General features: G+C 40.6%; 1 protein-coding gene across 1 annotated transcript in view; it reads left to right on the forward strand.

Annotated features, from left to right (window-relative positions):
- The window catches only part of LOC141772274 (leucine-rich repeat-containing protein 3-like), an 81406-nt gene extending 76748 nt beyond the window's left edge, over positions 1–4658 (forward strand). Inside the window, exon 3 of the mRNA XM_074643099.1 lies at positions 4635–4658. The gene's annotated coding sequence lies outside the window, so the exon portion shown is untranslated. The remainder of the gene's footprint in view (positions 1–4634) is intronic.
- Positions 4659–21640: the final 16982 nt, after the last annotated feature.

A 21640-nucleotide genomic window follows, 5' to 3' on the forward strand; every position in this document is an offset into this window, starting at 1 on the left:
TCAGTGTATTACCTACTGTAGATGACGGTCGGCACGCCCCCAGTTTGGAGAAACAGAAAGGAGCACCAGCATGGAAGAAAAGTAATCCACTGCTCTGGATGGGGACATCAGCAAAAAGTATTTTAGCCACCTAAAATAAAGGCCCACCTAAAAAAATCAATATCAGTTTAAGTGTCAGTATATTTAGAATATTTCCCGGTTTACCTTGCTGTCAGACAGCTGTTTCCTACAGGGAACTGAAGCCATTGTATTCATCTATGCTCTGGCCAGACTCCATTGAAAAAAACTGTAATTTTACCTCGTAGAACACGGGAGGTGCTGGTTTACCGTTGCCTTGATTGGTTCATTTGTTTGTGCAATTGTGTGACTTTGGTGAATCTGAACAAACCAATATTGTAAATATATTCTATATTCTTAATATAGCATACACTTAAACTGGTTGATTTTTTTAGGTGAGCCTTTCTTTTAGGTGTCAAAAATACGTTTTGCTGCCGTTTTGCTGGCTCCGTCTACAGCAGTACATTGCTTTGGTTCCGTGCTGGTACCGTCATCTACTGTAAGTAATACACTATGGATAAGTACCTCATACAACTCTACTTCAAAACACCTGGATTTTCCTTTAAGCATTTAGTCCTGTTGTCTGAATTTCAGCATCCAGGTAGACACAGAAACGTCAGCGGGTGCCGTCTTGTGCTGAACTCAGCACTGTTATTGTGTTTCCTTTCTCCCGTCCACATTCTTGCCCTCAGGAGAACCCAAACCAGGCCTAGTCCCTCCCCTCATTTTTAGGGCAACAGCTGCATAAGCACACCTGGGCATGCTGGGCTTCCCTGACCGATGGTGCACCTTCACACCTTTGACAGGTTGCAGTCATAAACTTTTGAAAGGGTCACTCCAAGAAGCTCAGGATCAAGGAAACACATAGACAACACAGTGGAGTCTCATTTCTCTCTTAGAATAATCTTCTGCATGGATCCTTCTTCTGTCTTCAGACTCCAGATAAATCTCAGTGCTGTGCATCTTTCTGAAGCTATCAATTATGGTGATGAAAAAGAAAAATTTCAAAGTGAGACCACCTCTTTAACCAGAAAATTACCCATCAAATGACAGGAAGTTACAGCGACCCGAGCTTTAACTTACCACACCTACATTTGGTAATAATTATAAGGCCGTCAGTCACACGAGTTGGTGTCAAGTTGCAGGGAAGTATAGGGAGTATACAAGCATACACACAAATTCAGACAGTCCTCCCACCATCTCTCTTCATCTGTCTCACACTCATATTCACACACATGCACACACACATACAGTATGCTGTATAAAGGGCCACTTTCTTTTCAGTATTCACCAAACTTTATTTGAACAGGGAGACCTATTAAAAGCTCCACAGCCACTGGTACACCCGCCTTTGCATGTGGCAAGTATTCTTGTATATTTTGATAATAGGGTCATGCTGCAGAGCCTACAGTAGGTTGGGTGATCCACCAATCATAAAGTCTCCTTTTTAGTGGGGTAATAGTGGGGTTAAAGCAAGCCAGCGCTTCAGACGACAGACATTTGACCGAAAACCTGCCATTAAGTCAAAGAGCGCCTGTTTTTAATCCTTGAAGTTACGTTTCAGGGGGTGTGTACTCAGTTGATGCCAGTCATTCAGTGTTGTAAAATGGGACGGTTGTGGAGACAACTTGGCTCGTGGTGCAGTCATATACATTACATGCCAATTTTGCATGAAAAACTGAATTTTGGCAACAAAAAAAAAAAGAAGGAATTCCAAAATGATGAGTCAAGCAAAGAAAAAGCTTAAGTAGAGACTGCAAAATGTCAACATTAAAGGAATAGTTTGACATTTTGTGAAATGCACTTATTCGCTTTCTTGCAGAAAGTTAGATGAGAGGATTGAGAGCACTCACATGTTTACATGATAAATATGAAGCTACCGCCAGCAGCCAGTTAGCTTAGCTTAGCACAAACGGCTCTGTCACAATGTAAGAAACAAAAATAAAAAGGTCACAAATCAACATGCTATATCTAGTTTATTTTCTACTTGCAGTGTAAAAACTACAAGTTGTGGTTTTGCGTGAATTTTGTGCCAGTTATGTGCGGCGAGTTATGTGTCCCGCAGAGCAGTATTTTTTGGAGTCTCCGTTGGTTGCCTGGCATCCTCATAGTGACAATAATGTGTGAATTAGTGAGCTTCAGAGCGATTTCACAACCCACAGTCCGTTTGGCTTGTCCGAATCAAAGTGAAAACGATACTTTTGGTTTGTTTTCTATTTAGTCTGGTTTGGTTTGGTTTTGGCCCGGATGTCAAGCAAATATCAGACTTCTGCAGAAGTCCAGATCAGTCCTCTCCCACTCATGTTAAGTTTACCTGTGTTCATCTCAACAAATGCCGGCGCAAGCAGCCTGTTTTGGTGAAAATGGTTGTTTTGGACCGTACCAGGGGTTGAACAGCATCAGATTTCGATTAAAACTGACTACATATTGGCTTGTGAAAGCGCCCTCGGAGGTGCTAGTGGGTGAGCCAGACTTTCTGTTTCTGGAATTTATGTTAAGATAAACTCGGCTGCTGGCTGTACATTCATATTTATCATACAGACATGAAAGTGCTATCAATCTTCTCATCAATCACTCAGCAAAAAGGCGAATAAGTGTATTTACCAAACTAACTACTAACTATTCCTTTAAAAACAATTTCCCTAAATAAAGGTATAGGTTTGTAGTTATTTGCTGGCGTTATATATGAATTATCATATTTCTCTACAACAGTATAAATTCATTAGAAATGCTGATAAAAAGCAATAATATTGATTATTTCTGCCCTCAGCTGTGTTATGGAGTATAACAGGGTTACATAATCACAGAGCAAATACTGTCAGCTGCTGTAAATGGAATGTTCCACATATAACGGCACTGCAGCTCTGGCCAAAAACCATGAATGACAGGATCGACATACATCCAGGAGGAAAGAGAGGGAGAGAAAAAAGGAAAGATGAGGGAAGAGAGAGAGAGAGAGAGGGATATATAGTAGATATTTCTCCTTCCTGTTTAAAGTGTTGTGGAAAATAAATAAACTCTTGGCACAATTTCATCCTCGGCAACTTTGAAATTGCGGGAGTTTGTCCAAAAGAAACAGTCCCCTATTTCAAGAAAAGGAGGACAGTTCTCCTCTGGAAAACAAAGACACATTGAATGTACTGGAAAGATGAACTGATTCCCGGTGCCTCAAGCTGGATTGTGTTAGAGACAGAAAAAAGGTAACCTCGAGTGTTAATGAAAAACAGAAGACTTGTGGGTCCTCTGTGTCCTTTAGTGGGACATCCTCAGTGTCGCTGCACTGGATTGGCTGAAAGGGTTTTGTGATCAGTAAACAAACTCTGGTTTATTCCCCAGCCACCTTTTTTCTTTCAGTCTTTGTCTCTCCTCGACTTTCTATTTGTTTTTCTCCTTCTTTCTTTACTTCATGCACACTTTCTACACAAACACCCAAACTGACTGGGCAGCAGAGCTTCAAAAGCTCTACAAGTCTAAGCTGTCATGCCCTTTGAAAAACTGTGAAGGATCTCCCAGACTCAGCTCATCCTGGGTCCCATCTGGAATCACTCTCTTAATAAACTCCGGCCCGAGCGCTCAGCTGCTGTGCCCCGGCAGGTCTGCACAGAAATATGACAAAGAATAAAAGGGATCAATGAGTAGAAAAAAAAATAGGAAAAAGTTCCTCAAAGCTAAACCACTTCAGACTTGACCTCAAACAATCCCCCAAGAAAACTGTTTTTACAGTTCCAAGGTCAAAGCAAAAACTGTTTATTATTATACAATATCTTACAGTCAACCACTGTGGTCAGCGCGTTCGCACGAAAAGGTGAATGACACGATAATGCAGAAGGCATTTAGCGTGCAATAACGACGCCTTTCTTGCTTTTAGCGTGTCATTTGTACGCCATGTAGTCTGTACTGACAGTAATGCAAATGAAGCTGCGTAAATATGCTCAATCAGAGCTAGTGACGTAGAATAAAAAGCGAGAAAGACTGCTTATGGCGGGCGGGCGGGGACATGGATGGGTCCAACAAACACACTCGACTTTTAACAATGAGACAGGTGTTCGAGACCGGTTTTCTGACCGGTGTTTTGCTTTGTAAGTTACATTAGTGACATTTGTAATGTGTTTTTTTACTGACATTTGTGACGTTTTTTACTTATGTTACGTTGTTTTCGTATGTATTGTAGGTAGTTTACATAGCCTACTTATTTTATGGCCAACCATAAAATTATATATATAAGTATATATATATATATATATATATATAGAAGTGTATTGCTGTTATGTGTAGAGGTGCATGTGTGTGTACAGTAGTGGGCAGCGGCAGTGTCCCGAAACTTTGAATACCTTTTGAATATTTCTCATTGAAGCTTCGAAGCCCAAAAAATGGTATTCAGGACAGCCCTACACCAGAGCAGTGGCGGAGTTTGAGGTGCAGAGTGTGGCCTGCGGTGAGCTGCAATGCAATGTCTATGAAAAGCTGCGACGGCGGCTCCAGAGCTCAACAAGCTGTGGCTGTTTGATTCTGCGGTGAAGTGCGGCCAAACAAAAGTTGCGAAAAGTTGAACTTTTAGTGGCGAAGTGCGGCCAGAGAGGACCAGTAGCCAATCAGTAAACAGAGACGTGTGACTCCTGGGACATGTCGACCTCTGTTGCAAATAATTTCTTTTCACCTGAAATGCATGAATACGCCCCCGGCCGCAGAAAAGAATAATTATTGCGATGAGCCGCACTTCATCTTTGCCTGTTTTGAATTCACTGTAACTAAGCAATTTTGTTGCCTCAACCTAACTGCGGACGTTACCGTAGTTTTGTTGCGTGGCGTACAAATGACACGCGAGAAGCCTAAAATGGGTCCTCATCCTTGTAATGTTGTGCTATTTATACGCCTTCACGTGAAATCAGGTTGCTGCAGTATTCTTTCTTATGTATTACATATCTCTACATACAATCAGTACAGTATGTTACATAGCTGTGTATTACTGTGTGGTTATTCACAATATCTATTTATGCAATTCTGATGAAGCAGTTTGCCATACCAATGCAAGACAATATACAGACTTACACTAACCGAGCACAGAATATTACCATCATTGTATATTATAAGAGCTGCAATATCTAGTCCTAGTTTTGTAATTTTTTTCAGTTTCAAGTTAAGATTTTAGTTATTTATGTTTTTATTATTCTATTTTCTTATCCGCCTCTTTGCTATGTGTGTTTTGTGATGTGTTGGCTTCTGTAATGCTGTAATTTCCCTTTGGGGTTACTCTATCTATCTTATGGATGCTCGATAGCAGGGAAATGCAACCTCTAGGAAGCTGAAACGCTCCTGGTCCTCATCTCACACTTGAGCGTGATATTGTTGAAAGTTGTGCCACAGAGGGAGTTTGTGCAGAATGGAGTCTTGCAGTACATTTTGGTGGAAGTTCTTTGGACACTGGCCTGTCGCACTTCTGACATTTGCAATTCTCTCGTCCCAGCTGAATCAATAAAAGCCAGCACTGTCACAATGCTGCACTACTAACCCCCCACCCACTCACACTCATCCACGTTCACACACACACACAAACATACGCTTAGTCATACAGGACGGCAGTGGCACACAGACAAAGACACACACTCACACATACAAGACACCAGACCTTTCCCAAATATGTACATTCTTCACACTGGAATGAGATCCTCGGCTCTTTCCTCGGCTTCGTGCCCTCTTGGACAAGGAGTCTTGTTGCGTGAGTCCAGCCGAGCAGTCCTCTTATACGCTAAGTGCTGACATCATGTTGTCAGCCCTGTTGATGGATGTTTGGCTCCAGCAGCTTCCAAGTTTTACTGGTACACACAGCCAAAAACTAGATTTCTAACTTTGATTTTTAATTATTCCTCTAATGTTATGTCTTAAAGGAACAGTGTGTAACATATCAGGAGATCTGTGAGCGGAAATGGAGTGCCAGTGCCATAAAGCCATAAAGATATTTTATACATTTTTCCCTTATCTAGATACAGAATGCATTTTAATACCAGATATAAATGGGGTATATACTTCATATAATGTGCATGCAACATGGAGCATTTCCAGACCAGTTGTGTGTGCTTACATATTTATATTTCATTTCATCTCCTCCAATTCAAATGTATATGCATTACGTAATGCAGATTTAGTTTCCCAGGATGCCCTTTAGGGACAGAGAACATGTCAAAGCTGCCATGTGTGGTCCAAGAAGCAACCACTATGGCTGAGTGGTGAAGCCGATGCAGAAGCACATTATAGTAATCGGCAGTTCCTCTGACGGTCACTCTAAGAAAAGACTGATGAGTCATTGGATAACTTCTCTTTATAGCATCTCAATAGCTAATTTTACTTCTTCTAACGTGTGTTTTGGTAGCCATTTTTGTCTCGGTGGCCGTTTTGTGCCACAAGGAACATGTATTTTTTGCAGTGTGTTTCCTTGATTGACACAAGTGTCAGTTGTCGTGGTTACCTCTTGTTTCTTTGACCCCAGTTCCACCGAGGTTTCTTCCCCTTTAACCAAATCATGTTTTTCTGGCTCAAGTATGGCGTTGAGCAGTAAATCAAATCCAAGCATCAGATCATCCCTTTAGAAACCTCTTGGTAAAGTCAGAGGTGCTATTTACATGTTTTCCCATATGTGGCCCTGCTCTTTTATTTTGTTTATCTTGTGTTATTTTATGAAAATCAAGTTTAAACTGTCTGTTTTGAACATGAGGCCAAATTCAGCTGTTTCTATTTCAGTGGATAAAATTCAGCTTCTGATAATCATGCAACAAAACCACTTTCAAATCAATGATACAATATGAGCATTAAAACTTACAGTTTATCCAAATAACCTCTCCGCTGATAGTACTAACCTCTTTACTGCACATACATGTACTGATGGGACGATATAGGATTTTATCGCGGATCGCGGTAAAAACACACACAATAAGTAGATTGTGGTGAATTTCCATAATCGGGATACTCGTGTATATCGTCACAAATGAATTGAAAAAGCCAGCTCGCTATCATAGAGAAATGAAAAATAGAGCCTGATTTAAGAAATAGGCCTACAGAAATGATCAGAAAGACCACTCACAATGTTGCTATTTTTAGAAAAAATTATCTATCCCTTATTTGTCCTTTTTGGATTTTCACTAAAAAAAAGATGTGTCCAATCTGTGATGCAATAAAAATATTTGTTTCTTTACAAAATGTAAGGTTAAATGATTCCAGTTTGTTTTAGTGCCATTTTAAGAGTTTTAAGCATATTTTGATGATTATCGGGAATCGGGAGAATATCGAGAATTATAATTATTTTGGACAGGATAATCATGACATGAAATTTTCATATTGTCCCATGCCTACATGCATGTATATGCTCAGAAAATAACTTTTGTTTGTTTTGAGAGTGATGAATGAGTCCAGAGAGAGCAGGTTTCAACTTCAGGCACAAAGAAAGAGAATTTCAGAAAAGTGAAGCTCCCTGTCTTTTTATGAGAAGTGTCAATAGTTATTGCTGTTTTTAGAGAATTAAAGTAAAAAAAACGACCATGCGAGTACATTACGAAATCATAGTAAACGTGTTAGAATGCAAATATTTATTAGAATGCCCCTGTATTAGTTTAGTTTGGATATTTGGCTATGCAGCTAAAATAAATGAATTAAAATCGGCATGTATCTATCTTTCAATACATCTCTCCCTCTATCTCAAACCCCCAGCACCAGATCTAGTAAGCGTTACACATCATAACATCATACTGTAACAGCACACACTAATCTGCCTGTTTTGAAAAGTGATACTCGTGTATTTCTCTCTCTCTGCTCCGTCCTTCTAGTCCTCAGGTCATGGTGAGTGCTCTGGCCGACTCTATAATCTGGCTGAAAGCAGGCCACATGGCTCTCTATCTCGTGAGGAAATCCCTCTGTGTGGCTGCTCAGTCTTTTCAGCCGGCATCTAAGCCTCTCAGGAATGCTGAACTCTCAGACTCGGACTGAGTGTGCAAAGTGTGCGGAGTTGGACATTGTGCCTCAGCGTTTGTGTGTCTGCCAGTGGCATTTTTTTCTGTGTGTATGTTATGTTCATGAGCCATTCAATATGATTACATACAGTATATTGTAGATTATAGCCCTTTTTCATTGAATTGGAGACTGAAATAGCAGGCCTGACCCTATACTTTACTTTTAATCTACACAGAAACAACTGCTGGAATATACTGCAAAGCTTTTTAGTAGCAAGAAAACAACATTGTTGTTCAGCCTGCTGGCCCTTCTGGACCCTCAGAGTCTTACAGAATTATGTTTCTGACTCACACGTGATAATCTCTCAAATGGGTCCATTTGAACTCATTAACCTTGAGGCTGGTGAAATGGGTCAATTCTTGCACCACAAAAAGTTTGCACAGACTTTCCCTTGTTGTCGCCCTAAAGGGATTTGAATACAGTATGATTTCTACTGTATAAATAGTATAATAACAAGAGAAGAAATTAGAGAATGAAAAATTCTACTTTATATTGCACATGTAATTGCAATTTGACTTTTTGATTGCATTGTGCTTTTGCAGTTAAGTCTTTGTTTGGCTTCCTCTCCATCCTGCCTCAGTCAAGTTCTAGTCATGCTATCTTTATAAATGTCATCATCCTCTCACCACCACAATCTAATTTAACGTGATAAAGTAAAGAACATTCAGATAAAGCTGGAGTTGGGAACTTTTGTCTCCCCTCTCTGGCAGTGAGAGTAATTACACACAATTACAACCCTGTTGTATGCCTGGGTGAGCTTGCCGCATATCTCCTGCCCCCAGGAGTGTTTTTTCCTTTCCCGTCAATCGCTTTCTTTTATTTATTTTTTTCTTCTTCTGAACACTGTTTTTTTTTAATATATATCTGGAGCATCCACTCCAGAAACTTTTCTTGGACGCTTCTTAGTATTTTCCGCCATAGCTTCCGCCATACTCCTAGCTGCTGCTGCGTTGCTATCGTCTCCCCCTCGTTCCTTCCCCCTTTAGCTCTGGCTGGTTGATGTAAAACGCATCACTGGTACGCCGGTACATTCATCAGGTGGCCTAAAACATGACGTGTGTTTGATCAATAATGAACAAAACAACTTTGTTTTCAGAGCTTGAGATTGGTTGCCCCACCAATCGTACACTGGATGTACAAAGATACGATTTGCAACAAAGGATTTATGTAACAAGTTTCAAATTTTGTTGGGTTTACTAGATTGTACGCCATGAGATACTGCTTCACAGGAACTTCTCTCATCTGAAGGCAAGCGCTACGGTTAGGAAGTCAGCTAGAAGACCTTCACATTCACTGCTTGGAGAAGAAGTATTTGCTCTTCTCTTTGCTCACCTTATCAACTTTATAAGGTGATAATGTGTCAGTGTTGTGTTTACAGCTTCTTTCTGCTGACCCTAAGTGGCTAAAATAAGTCAGTTAAAGCGGTTTTATAGGTTCTATACATAGACTGTATATAAGAAGTTGACATAATCACCGTTACGTCACCCATTGGTTTGTGGACTTCCATTTTGAAGCCAGAAGTTTGGCATTTTGGTCATTTTCTCATAGACTTCTATACAATCAGACTTCTTTGTGCAACCAGAGGAGTCGCCCCCTGCTGGCCTTTAGAGAGAATGCAAGTTTAAGGCACTTCAGCATTGGCTTCACTTCTCAGACCCGGAGGTTGTCCACTTCTATCCTACCAGTAATCAAGAAATTCCTGGTAAAGCTGCTCTTTACCATGATTTTTGACAAAATGCCTTAATGGACTTGGTAGTCCACAAAGTGACTTTTAAAGGTCCACAAATGTCTTTTAGTCGAAGTGTGTCAGAAGTAGGGATTAGATTTGCTATTTCGAAGGTATAAATGACAATAGAGTCTCTGCTATTTTCACAAAAGTCACATCAGAGTGACTGAATGGAAACCTTGATGATTAGCAGCAGGCCAGGCCACTGGGGCTCTCTACAATACAGCTTTAAACTCAATCAACCTCCTTCGCTTGGCTATTTTCGACCCACTTTGAGTGGCAGGACAGGGTGGAGGTCTTCACCGAGGCACCTCAGGTATTTTATACAGGAGAACATGGCCCCTCAAAGTATACCTCCCCTTCATCCCTCCTTCCTTCCTTCCTTCCATCCCTCCTCCTCCTCGTCCTCAGGGTGTGCTCGGTCTCTTGCTTTGAAACCTCAGAGTCTCATCAATAGCCTTTTTGAGCAGCGCTGTTTGGTTATAAACACTGGTTTATAAAAAGGAGGGCGAAGCCTGTTGATGGTGGCTGATTTCCAAGAGCAGTGGAAGTGTGAGCGGAAGAAAAGGGAACGAATGGTGGAACTGGAGATGGAGGAGAGTGACGGAACGAGGCAGGAAATGGAGACAGAAGTGTGTGTGTGTGTGTGTGTGAAGGCTATACAGTCGTTTTTGGTCTCCTAAGGTGAGTCCAGCGGCAGCACATGGTGAGAGGTTGGACTGTGTGCTCCCTCCCTAACCCACTGACACAATGGGACTCTGTGTGGCGGACCTGAGGAATGCTGGGAGATGGCAGGGCTTTGGAGAAGAGAGGGGTAGAGGGGGTTTTGGGGAGAGAGGGAGGGAGGCAGGGGTTGGGTATGGGTAATGGATAGGGACATGACAATGAAGAAGAACATAATGTGCCTTTGTGGTGTCGGCCACATGCCATTAACCTTTGTGCCTTCCTACCTTTTCTCTTTCTTTTAATCTTTACACTATCATATTTTATATTTTAGGTAATTTTTATGGGTGTGAATGAACTAATTTTGTGTCAGCAAACCAAAATATCTTGAATTTCCACTTGTGGGATGAATAAAGTATGCACATAGGAGAAGTTCACCTTCAGAGCTTACTGAAAGAAATCTACTTAGGTTTAGGCAACAAACCTACTTGGTTAGGTTTAGGAAAAGATCATGGTTTAGGTTAAAATTGTACTTCCTTCTAACAGGTAGGCACATTCTGGTAGTCAAAAAATACATATTTTACTTCAAGCAACATACACATTGGAATTGTTTGGTTTTCATCCCTGAACATATTATATTTCTCACTAAAGGCACCTTGCTTTTATCAGATGAGAATCATCTGACATCTAGGGTCATCTATCTATGATATCATCAACATGCCTTCTTTGTATTGCTCATGCTCATGTTGGGGCCAAAAACACCCACTACAACTGTGGTTCTTACAGTCAAGAACCAGTGGGTTGTTTCCGTTCTCTGGCCTCGAGGCAGTAATAAGCCCATTACGATTTGGCGCAGCCCAATGAGTCAAGGATGACTTTGCACCAGAAAACTTACTTGGAAAAACAACACAAAGGTGCAATTTATCTTTATCTGAAGTTTTCAGTATTTTCAAAAAAAGAGAAAAGACTTAAAGGATGAGGATTAACTGGTTGGTTTAACATCTGGTTAACTGCCCCTCCTTTAAAGAGCACTGCACAGCCTGAGCCTTTCTATGGAACCAACTGTCATGGTCATGATTGTTGATAGTTGCCCATAATCATTGGCACAAATATGCAAACCTGTTCGGACCCTTTTTGTTATTTAGAGTATTCTTTGCCTTACTTTTTAAATAATATTTTTACCATAAATTATATTATTTGAACTGCTTAAAAATAGAGTTGTGTAGTTGATGATGGAGGTTGGTTTAGGTTAAAGCAGGAAGCATACATGAAGCCTGAGGTCTAAAGTAAAGAGAAATGGGATAGAGAGAGGGGGGCAGAGAGTGTGGTATGAGATCTTGGGAGGATAAGAGGAGGACTGGAGAAGAGGAGGGGGTTGAGGAGAGAAGTGAAGAAAGGGAGAGTTAGGGATGGAGTCAGTCAAGCAGGGAGTGCTGAGTGAACGGGTTAGAGATGGGAGGTATGGGGGAGGAAGAGTGCTAACAAGGAGGATCATAGTACATTTACTTACTAGATTTTTTTAGGTACTTGCACATTACGTCAGTATTTTCATTCTATGCCACTTTATACTTTTAATCCACAGCATTTCAGAGGGGAATAATGTCATTTTTATTCCAGTGCATTTATTTTAGGGCAATGTTGACTACTTATATGTATATTTTATGAAACATATACTGTTATCAACATGTCAAATAAAATGCATTTTAATAGGTTATACTACCCAAAGGGCGTAGTAGAGTAGTAGTTAGTAGTAGCCGCTTACTCAGTAATAATGATACAATAAAATAATATATCATAATTTAACACTGACGACGGCCATTCTGCTGGCTAATTAACACTTTTATGGTTAATAATGCATTTTGCTGATTTTGCTGATAAAACCAACACACTTACTCAAGTAACACTTGACTTGGCTTTGACTTGTAATGGACTATTTTTAGATTGTAGTCCTTTTACTGAGTACCTCTTCTGTGACTGCAAGAAAGGGAGGGCTCCAAATGTAAGACATGTAAGAAGAGATATGTAGCTAGGATAGTGGGACGAATGGATAAGAGGGCAAAGGAGGAGGACAGAGGAAAAGATGAAGAAATGGAGGGTTGAAAGTACAGACCACAGCGAGGACTGAAGGCGGATTAGAGATGGCGAGAGAAACAAAACGTAGGAGGTAACTGTAACTGTAGCGTGTGATGTCTGGGGTGACCTTAAGGAAGGAGGAGCTGGATTATTGCAGCAGGGCAATAAGCAAGAGAGGAAATATGGAATCAGGGTAAGTAACGGGTGAAGGAAGGATGAGGGAAAAGGAGGAGAGAGAGGGAGTCAGGTAAGTGATGATGGAGAGAGACACACACAGAGAGAGAGAGAGAGAGAGAGAGAGAGAGAGAGAGAGGGAGGTGATGGCAGATTTGTTTACAGACTCCCCCACACTGAGCAGGCTCCAGGGGTCTAAAAGGAGACCGGGACTCTGCAGTTGGCTGACCTGCTGAGGGCAGTTTCAAGGTGTTTTTTGATGCCTCAGCATTTTGATTGAGCTCTGATTGTGTGTGTGGCAAGTTTAGAAAAATAGCCGCAAGGTAAAAATGTGACCTATACCAAATCTCAAATCACGGGCAGAGAAGAACAAAATTACAGCTACTCAGAAGAGATGAAGAATATTGTTTCCATTTTGCAGGAGTAATAAAAGAAGGTGGAATCCTTCACTCCATAGATTAATCTCTCACATTAAAATATGATACAGCACACTGACCTGAATGATAACATTAACTCAATAGCTTATTACGGTTTCAGTTATCTGTTATTCATCATTCATAAATGCACTGTTTTATCTTTACTTCGGGGTTGGATTTATAGTCCAGCTGACATTTGACAACAGTTGAGATTAGGGACTTTAGTTTCACCACATGTTCACCAGACTACACTGCTGCACACTTCTTCTTTTTGCATGTGACACATGTGTAAGTGGACTGATGGTTTCATTTATTGATCAAATGGGAAGTAATTGGGGGAGGGCAAACTCAACACTGAAACCAGAGTATGATTTGATGTCAGGCTGTGATGTTTATCAGATTTAGATTTTAGTCGTATGCATTTTCTTCTGTGAATATCTCAAAAGACAGACAAACAAGAACGGACCACATAATATGTTTTCAATCATGGACTTTTGCTTTCATTCATTGTATCCATCAGTGTTTCTCCTCGGAAAAACCCTCTTAATAATTCAAACCAGTTTATGTCATGGCTTTATGTTCTCATGCATTTCTTTAAGATATTTCTTTTTTATTGTTATTGAACTTGAGCCAACAACGGATGTATGGATAAAAGAAAAGAATAGATAGAAATTAGAGTAAGTGAATACCCACAGAGTACCAATACAAAATGTCATTAAAGCTCCATCAAGTAATAATTTTGATATTAACATTGAATCAAAAGTGAAAAGTTTGCTCACTGTATCGAGCCCACTAAGAATCTACCTCACTGAAAGCCAAATAAATGAATGGCTCATGGAGAAAGCATCTACAAAGCTAAAGACCAGATATATTTCTTGAGAGTTGGTGGACCTAAACTAGAGCTATAATGTGAGTGGTAGCCAGAAAACCGACAGCATGTGATGCTCTTGTTACTCTGTGTGCTGCTAAATAGGCTATTTTTTTCTATAACACATAAGTCATAAGAGTTTTACAGTGGCTGTGTCTTTCTGCTCCGTCGTGGTTGAAGATCATTTCATGCAGCTTTAAGAATTTAGAGTTAAGAGTTTTCTTGTAAAGACAAAAAGTCATGTTTACATTCAGTGTTTCCCACATAACGGGCTGTTCTCATACAACGTTTGTAGCTACGAAAAGTAATGTAATTCGTATACATCCCATAAAAATCAATTAATATGTAATCTACGTAATCGTGAACCAGGGAGTATAAAGAATGACAAACATCTTGTAGGAAGGAGGTCGGGGTAGATGCGTGGGTCAAAAAACACCAGACTTTCGCCCAGGAGACTGATGTTCGTACCCCGTGTGAAACCAGAAGGCAACATAAATTGACACAGGTTGCTGGACATTCGTAGGAAATCGCCCGTAAATTGAAGAATAATTTTTCGTAAGATATCATAGAAATGTTGTATGAGGATACGTTGCACATAAACACATTGTGTGTATGCCTGAGGTCTCATAAATGTACTAAATGCATTAATTTCCTCATTGAAATTGTGCATTGTGTACATCCATGTTAGCAGCTAGCAGTTTACATCCTCCCTATCTTTGTTAACTAATTTCTACGTTTCTTTGCACGTTACCGCCACCAACTGTCAATCAACAGAGCGTGTGAAACCTGGCGGCAGAAATGTCATGTTGCTCGCACGCATACACAGTAGGCTGCAAACAAAACGGGGGTTTAATGTGCACATTTGTGAGTTTCTACAAACTGATTGAGTTCATGTTGCTAATAAAGTCTGTGTACTACTGCCACCAGAAAGAGCCACCTTAATAGAGCTCTGCAAGTATCTGTAATCCAGCCCACCTCCAGCTGAGAGGAGAATCAATTTAGGCCATGATCAGGCTGCTTGGGAGGGCAGGAAGCAGGTCACTGGGCCAACGCAGAGGGCTACCTGCATTGGCGGACAAAAGAACAGTGTTCTGTATCGGCCGGAGTTGATATACAGTATATGGTGGTGATAACTCTTAATAGGTGAAAAGAAAACTAAACACACCATGGCATATTTGTCTTGTGGTTGGAGTTATTTGCAATTTGTGTCTGTGAATATGAATCTTTTACACAGAGAGGTGTGTGTGAGGGCTGGAAATAGGGAAACATAGCATCTTATTTTTGGTATACTGTAGGGAAAGATTATGCTGTGTGTGTGTGAGAGTGCAATTCATAGCCACCTAAAGAGAGACTATGTGCATCGTGGTGACCGCTGTGTGTGTGTGTGTTCAACCCGGGAACATGCATTCATCAACAGGACCGATATTCAGTGTACTACTGTACGGAATAGTGAAACATTGCAAAGCCTCAGATTAAAAGGCCCCCTTGTGGAAGAAATGCATGTCGACCTTTTCAGCAAAAGAGCAGCAATCCTCTAAGCTGATTATAGTGCACCATTAAACAAAATGAATCAGGAATTAAACATTCTTGCCAAACGACTCAGAGGTATCTAGAATGGCTGCGCTGGCATTATCATCTGTGTTTAATGGGCTTATTCCAGAATAATAGACTTAGTCACACAAAGAGGGGGTTTAAGTCTTGATGGAGAGATCTGCTGTTTTTAGTTCCTTGTTTTTCCTTTGGTAATGTTTCTGATGGACAGCACTATTGTATGAAAGTGCAGCTGTGGTCATGGCATGTTCATCTACTGCAAACCACATTTTGTTCACTTCATTTTAAATTTGGAGTATTTTATACAGCAAAAACGTAATGTAACCGTCATGCTATTCCCCATCATTGCACCTTAACATGTAGCAGTCCAATCACATCTGTTTAGCACCTTACTGTGCAGGTACAGTATGTTTCAGAGCTCCAGCATGGACCCCCCTCAGTGGATTAGGTTGGTGGACCAGCGAGCTCTAATCGGCCAGTGGCAGAGGTCCAGTAAATAACTTCAGAAATTAGTTGAATGGCTGCTCTGTTCACCTGTGGTGAGTCAGATGGGGCCTTTTCCAGTAACTCACATGAAAACAGGCCGGATAGATCAGAGAGAAGAGCATCCAGTGATTAGAAGAAGGGTGACAGGTTTTGACACTGGAGTTAAAAATCAGAAGCCAGAAAGAAATGATTTAACTCGTCAAAAAGGCAGCGATCTCTAAGAAAGAAAATGAACCGCACCCGATATGGAGTTGTTTTGTCATTGCTGTTTTATTTACTCAAAACTGTGCTACTTTAAAATATTTCATTACCAAATACTCAAAAGATGGTGCTGCACAAGCCAATCTATGAATAAGCTAGTGGTAAAGTTGATCTAGTACCATGCTATGTAACAATGTGCTTCACAATAAAAGACAAACGCAGGAGATAAACATGCAGTGGTTAAAGGACCAGCGTGTAACATTTCGATGAGGGATCGATCAGCAGAAATGGAATATAATACTCATAAGTGTTTATGTTTTCATTAGTGTATAATCACCTGAAACTAATCGTTGTGTTTTTGTTAGCTTAGAATGAGTCTGCCATGTTGCTCTGCTATGTTTCTACAGTAGCCCAGAACGGACAAACCAAACACTGGCTCTAGAAAGAGACCTTCACGTTTTTACGTTACCTGAAGGCCACCGTAGTTCTCTGACTAACTTGTGAAACTGCGGTAACGTGAGCCGCAGAGTGCAAAACTGTGGTACCGCCAGTCGCCGTCTGAGTTCCGTTGCTCCTAAAGTAGTGTTATTATGGTAAGGATGGCCTCTGAGCAAAGAACGGCGTTACCACGGTTTTGTACTCAGCGGCTCACGTTACTACAGTCTTGGAAAGGGAGGAGTGAGCGGAGGGGTTACTCAGTTGGTGGCAATCTGCAAGATCTCCAATTTAAGCTTGAAGGAGAAAATGGGCAAAGCTTCCTGGGTCTGTTGCTCTTTATGTTCACTTCACCGACTGCCTAGTTGACTAAATGGTGCAGTGAAGCCTTCGTGTGGAACAAATAACTTGTTTACTTTTTCATTCACAGGTTGCCCAATGACATCCTGGGTGGTCATATGAGTGGTTTATTAGCAGACTAGTTAGAATTTTTGTCTGAGTGATTATTCATGATATCTGGTGTTGATGGACAAGTATGGTTATTTCCACTTCCGGTGTGGACATTTGAGCTTTTCCAGACATTTTCCAGATGCTTTTCTAATAGATATGTACAATAGTCGTCTCAGAAGAGGGCATGCCAGTGCTACTGAGCCCATATTCGGTTTCTGTTGGGTCATTTTCACGTGTCCTCCGAGGGAGGAGGGTACAGGGGTGGGGATGTTTGAGTGGAGGGATGACATACATATCCTCCCCATGTTTAGGTTCCAAACAGTGAGGGAAAGTAAAGGAGCCTGTTTGGGGTGCCAGTTGTGATGATTCTACCCCCCACTGTGGAAACTTAATCCAACTGCGGGTTTATTGTGGGAGTAGAAAGTCAAATTCCCTCTCTGGCAGCTCTATTTTCTTTGAGCGGGCCAGGACTTTTGGATTGAAACAGTCCCTCTGTTTATGATGTTTCCACAGGTAAACCCAGCTCTGGAGCAGAGGTATTTTCTGACGCTGCACAAACTCTGACGGCTGGGAGGGAATGTGGCTTGCCCTAGATGCTCTGTTTGCTCTGCCAAACAGATGAGTTCAGTACAGAAAATGTTTGATGAGAGCCTCAGTTCCAGCTAGGGAAATAAACCATCCTTGGCTGCAGTCTCAATACGGCTTTCTCTCAAATAAATGTAAATTTTTTGAGAGTTTCGCTCCATCAGCAAGGCTATTATACCGTTTATTTTACCGACACAGAAAGATTGCATTTGCTACGGAGCAATATGTACAGCTGCTGAAATGATTTTGGTACCAAGAAAAGGCTACACTTTATCTTGTGTTTGGAAATTAATCAATTGCTCGTTTGCCAAACTCCACTCCCCTTTGTTACTGTTGCTATGCCTGTCAAGCTTTCCGTTCACATCAATGATAGCCTATCGGTGGCAGATTTACCACTTAAAATTCAAAAAGTAGGTCCATGATCACAGACAGAAGTAGATAAAAGTAATTTTTGTCATCTGAAATGACTAATTGACTAAATGACTGCTAATTGTTGCTAGCAATACAGTGCTACAGGAATGAGCCCTATAACCCGTCAATACGACACAAAATACATCAATAAATACCCCATTTGGGAATTTTGAAGCCTTTATTTGTCTTAAAAAAGGCAGTTGCGAACAAGTGGCTAAATGAGACTATACAAAACATCATCACACCAACTCGTGTTTGCAGCCTCATCACATACTCGAGTTCACGCGACAGTGGTGTAGTTTGTTAGCTTTTTAAGTCTGGCGATTGGAGATTATCTTGCTGAACAAAACGTGTAAGTATCATAAATGTTTGTTTGCCACAGAGCTTATTTTCTGCAATAATCCAAAACCCAATGATAAATTGGCTTTTTGTCGAGGGAAACAGGGGGATGCTAACTTCCTGGTTGGCCTTCAAAAATACATCATCCCTGGAGCACTTTATGTTTCATCATCTGTAAAGAAGCTAGCTGGCTCATTAAACTAACATTAGCTCCACAAGTTGTTTCAAAACAACCAAAGACATGTAGGCTAAGTAAACAAACTGTTCTCATATTGCAGCGTAGCGCTTGGCCCTAGTAGGGGATATCATATATATGATACTGGAAAATGTAAGATCACACCGTTATTTTATTCAAACATAACTTTGTTTGGATGATTTGCTTACATTCTTGGACAAGTAAAGACAGAGGCTGTGTGTGTTCAAAATCGCATACTAACATACTGCATACTACATACTCTGGGCAGTATACTACATAGGCCTACTGCTGATTAAGTATGATATTACCAGCAGACTGTTCACATTGAAGGATCCTAAAGCAATACGTATCACATGACGTCCAGTCTCTCACGGCTCCATCACATCTCCGAAAACATTGCAGCAAATTTCCAAACTGCTATTATTTGAATAAACTGATCACAAATTGGGAAAATATAAAAAAAAATATTAAAACTTAATAAAGTGACATATTAACAGCTTTTAGCCTGGCTCAAAATCTCACATGACTCACAGCCAGTCTCAAGGCACCCAGACACAATGCCTTGTGGGGCAGTTGAGTATGTCCAATAAGCTCACGTCTCATACTTAGAAATTCTTGCTAATCTAGTATACACTCTGGCGTTTTTTGCTTCCACAAAATCCACATACTATGCAGTTGGAACGCACTACTCAGTTTGACGTTATAGGGTATAAATAGTACGTTAGTATGCAACACACCGAAGACAGACAGAGGTTAGATTTATGGGCTTTTTTAAACATTACCTGTATCCTACATGCTAACTCTTAGACTTGAAAGTCACACTGGTTAAGTAAGCTAATAAGATGGACATGCCAACAGTTGCAGCCTACAAAGTTTGCGGTTTATGTCAGCTTCTTTGTTTGGTTCTGTCTCTACTCTTGGTAAAGTATTATGTTCATATCCCTGACTTCACATAGAGCGACTTTCTCTATTTCAATATTTATTTGACCACTTTACTTGTTTGAGGTGTGGTGAAATGGTCTGCACAGGAAATGTGCACAGATTACAGATACAGTTGTGCCTAACCACTGTGCGGCACTTACACTTAAACAAAGTGTGATACGCAGCTGTAGGAGCAGCGTCTCTTAACTGAACCAGTAATGTGACTGCTAGACAATCACTAAAATACATCAAGTAGTCTTTTGGTCCACTCAGAATGAAAACAACATTATTTCTCTGATTGAGTCTCAGACTGGCAGATGGTTGTTATACCAATTAGGCTCTCGATGTTCCACTGAAGTCTCCACGTCTGGACAATTACTATTGGGTTTCATAACGGCACATTTAAAGGGAAAACAACAGCTTAAAATGTCTGGGAGTCGAAGCACTGATCAAGAAGCCCTGCTCACGTGTGATTGTTACAGCAAGGTCAGGCAATCAGGTATCACATCTGAGCTTTGATTCATTTAGATTGGGAAGTACACTTAATGAATAGGTTAAATCCTCTTTTGAATGTTTAATCCTCTCACTCAGTCCATAGACCTTGCTATGTCTTATGTCCAATGATTTATATAAATCCTTCGTTATGAAAACAACTTTTCAAACTCTCTACAGAGAGCCCTCTATACGTCCTGCTTGTGGGATCCTTTTGGTCGTCGAGGTGGAACTAGCAGTGCTCAGGTAGGTAAAAGTCTGGATTGTGAAGTGTTCACCTCGTATAGACAGTGAAAGCTTTTCAAGCAGCAGAGAACAGGCCTGTGTCAATACTGGGCAAGACAAGGTCCTGATTTATCCAAAGGTCTGACGCAGTAGAATTAGCTGAATTACCAGTTTCCAGGCATATATCTGAAATGCCTAACTTTTCCAAGAATGACTTACAGTGAAATGAAAGAGAAGCCATGTTGCTGCACAAAATTTCCTTAGGTGTTATATGCGAACAGGAATGACAGAGGAGGAAGGGTTACAGCTCGGAGCTCAGGTATAATAAATAGTAATAACTGCAACATCAGTCGGCCCAAAGTATGTGAAGCAATGACTCTGTTTTTATTTTCCAGCACTGAGGAGAGTGGCTTTGAAAGGCTCCCAAAGGAAACAGAGAAGTGCAGTATACTGTAGTGAGTGACTCTTTGTGTATAACAATACAACATTCATCCATAAATCTCTCCACACATTAGCTGAAATGATTAAATGAAGTTGCTTGTCTAATTCCAAACCTTGTTTTCAGTTTCTTTAATCCGGTTCTTGGCTCGTCAGTTTAATTATCAGCCTGCCAAAGAATGACCCATGATTGGCTGTGAAGCTTTGAAGCACAGAAAGATTTATGAGAATAAGTAACTGCCAGGAATCATTCAGTTTACCCTTCAGTGTTTCCCAAACTATTGTCTGATTGGAGGCCACATGTTTTGTGGCCCATCTGTAGACCCATCTGTAGATTGTTTGAGAGTGGTAAAATCACAAACCTTCCTGACAGACAGCGAGTATTCATGCAAACCGTCACAGTCCACATCCAGCACAGTAGCAACTGGCCCTTGTGCAATAGTTGTAAATACTTGTAAAGGTTTGACTTTTCAGTGCAGGTATCATTGCAGCAGAATGCCCTAATAGTAAAGGCAGGTAAACTTTTTTGAAATGCCAAATTAAAGTTAATTTTAATGAAGATTAAGAGGCAATATCATGTTTTCTTCCTATTTGTCTTCCGATTATCTGAAGACTTTGTAGACAAGATGAAGTTAAATTCTGCTTGATTTTTTTTTGCTCTTCTTCTCATGCTGTATCTTTGCACATTTTCACACATTTTCATTGGTTTCCTCTTTCATCCTTGTGTACTTCATCCTTTTGTGACCTGCACTATTCTTTCATAAATCAAAGATTTACAAATTGTTACATCATTTTCCATTTGAAACCTGGTCTTTGCCAGTTACATTTGTGATATAAAGGAATGACCCAGCTTAACTCTGTTGTTACAGTGTGCCTCTTGTTAGACTGTTTTCAGTTGAGAGGCTTAACCGCAGTGGCATGGCTCCCAAAACTAT

Source organism: Sebastes fasciatus, chromosome 1, assembly GCF_043250625.1.
Source record: "Sebastes fasciatus isolate fSebFas1 chromosome 1, fSebFas1.pri, whole genome shotgun sequence".
Lineage (NCBI taxonomy): Eukaryota > Metazoa > Chordata > Actinopteri > Perciformes > Sebastidae > Sebastes > Sebastes fasciatus.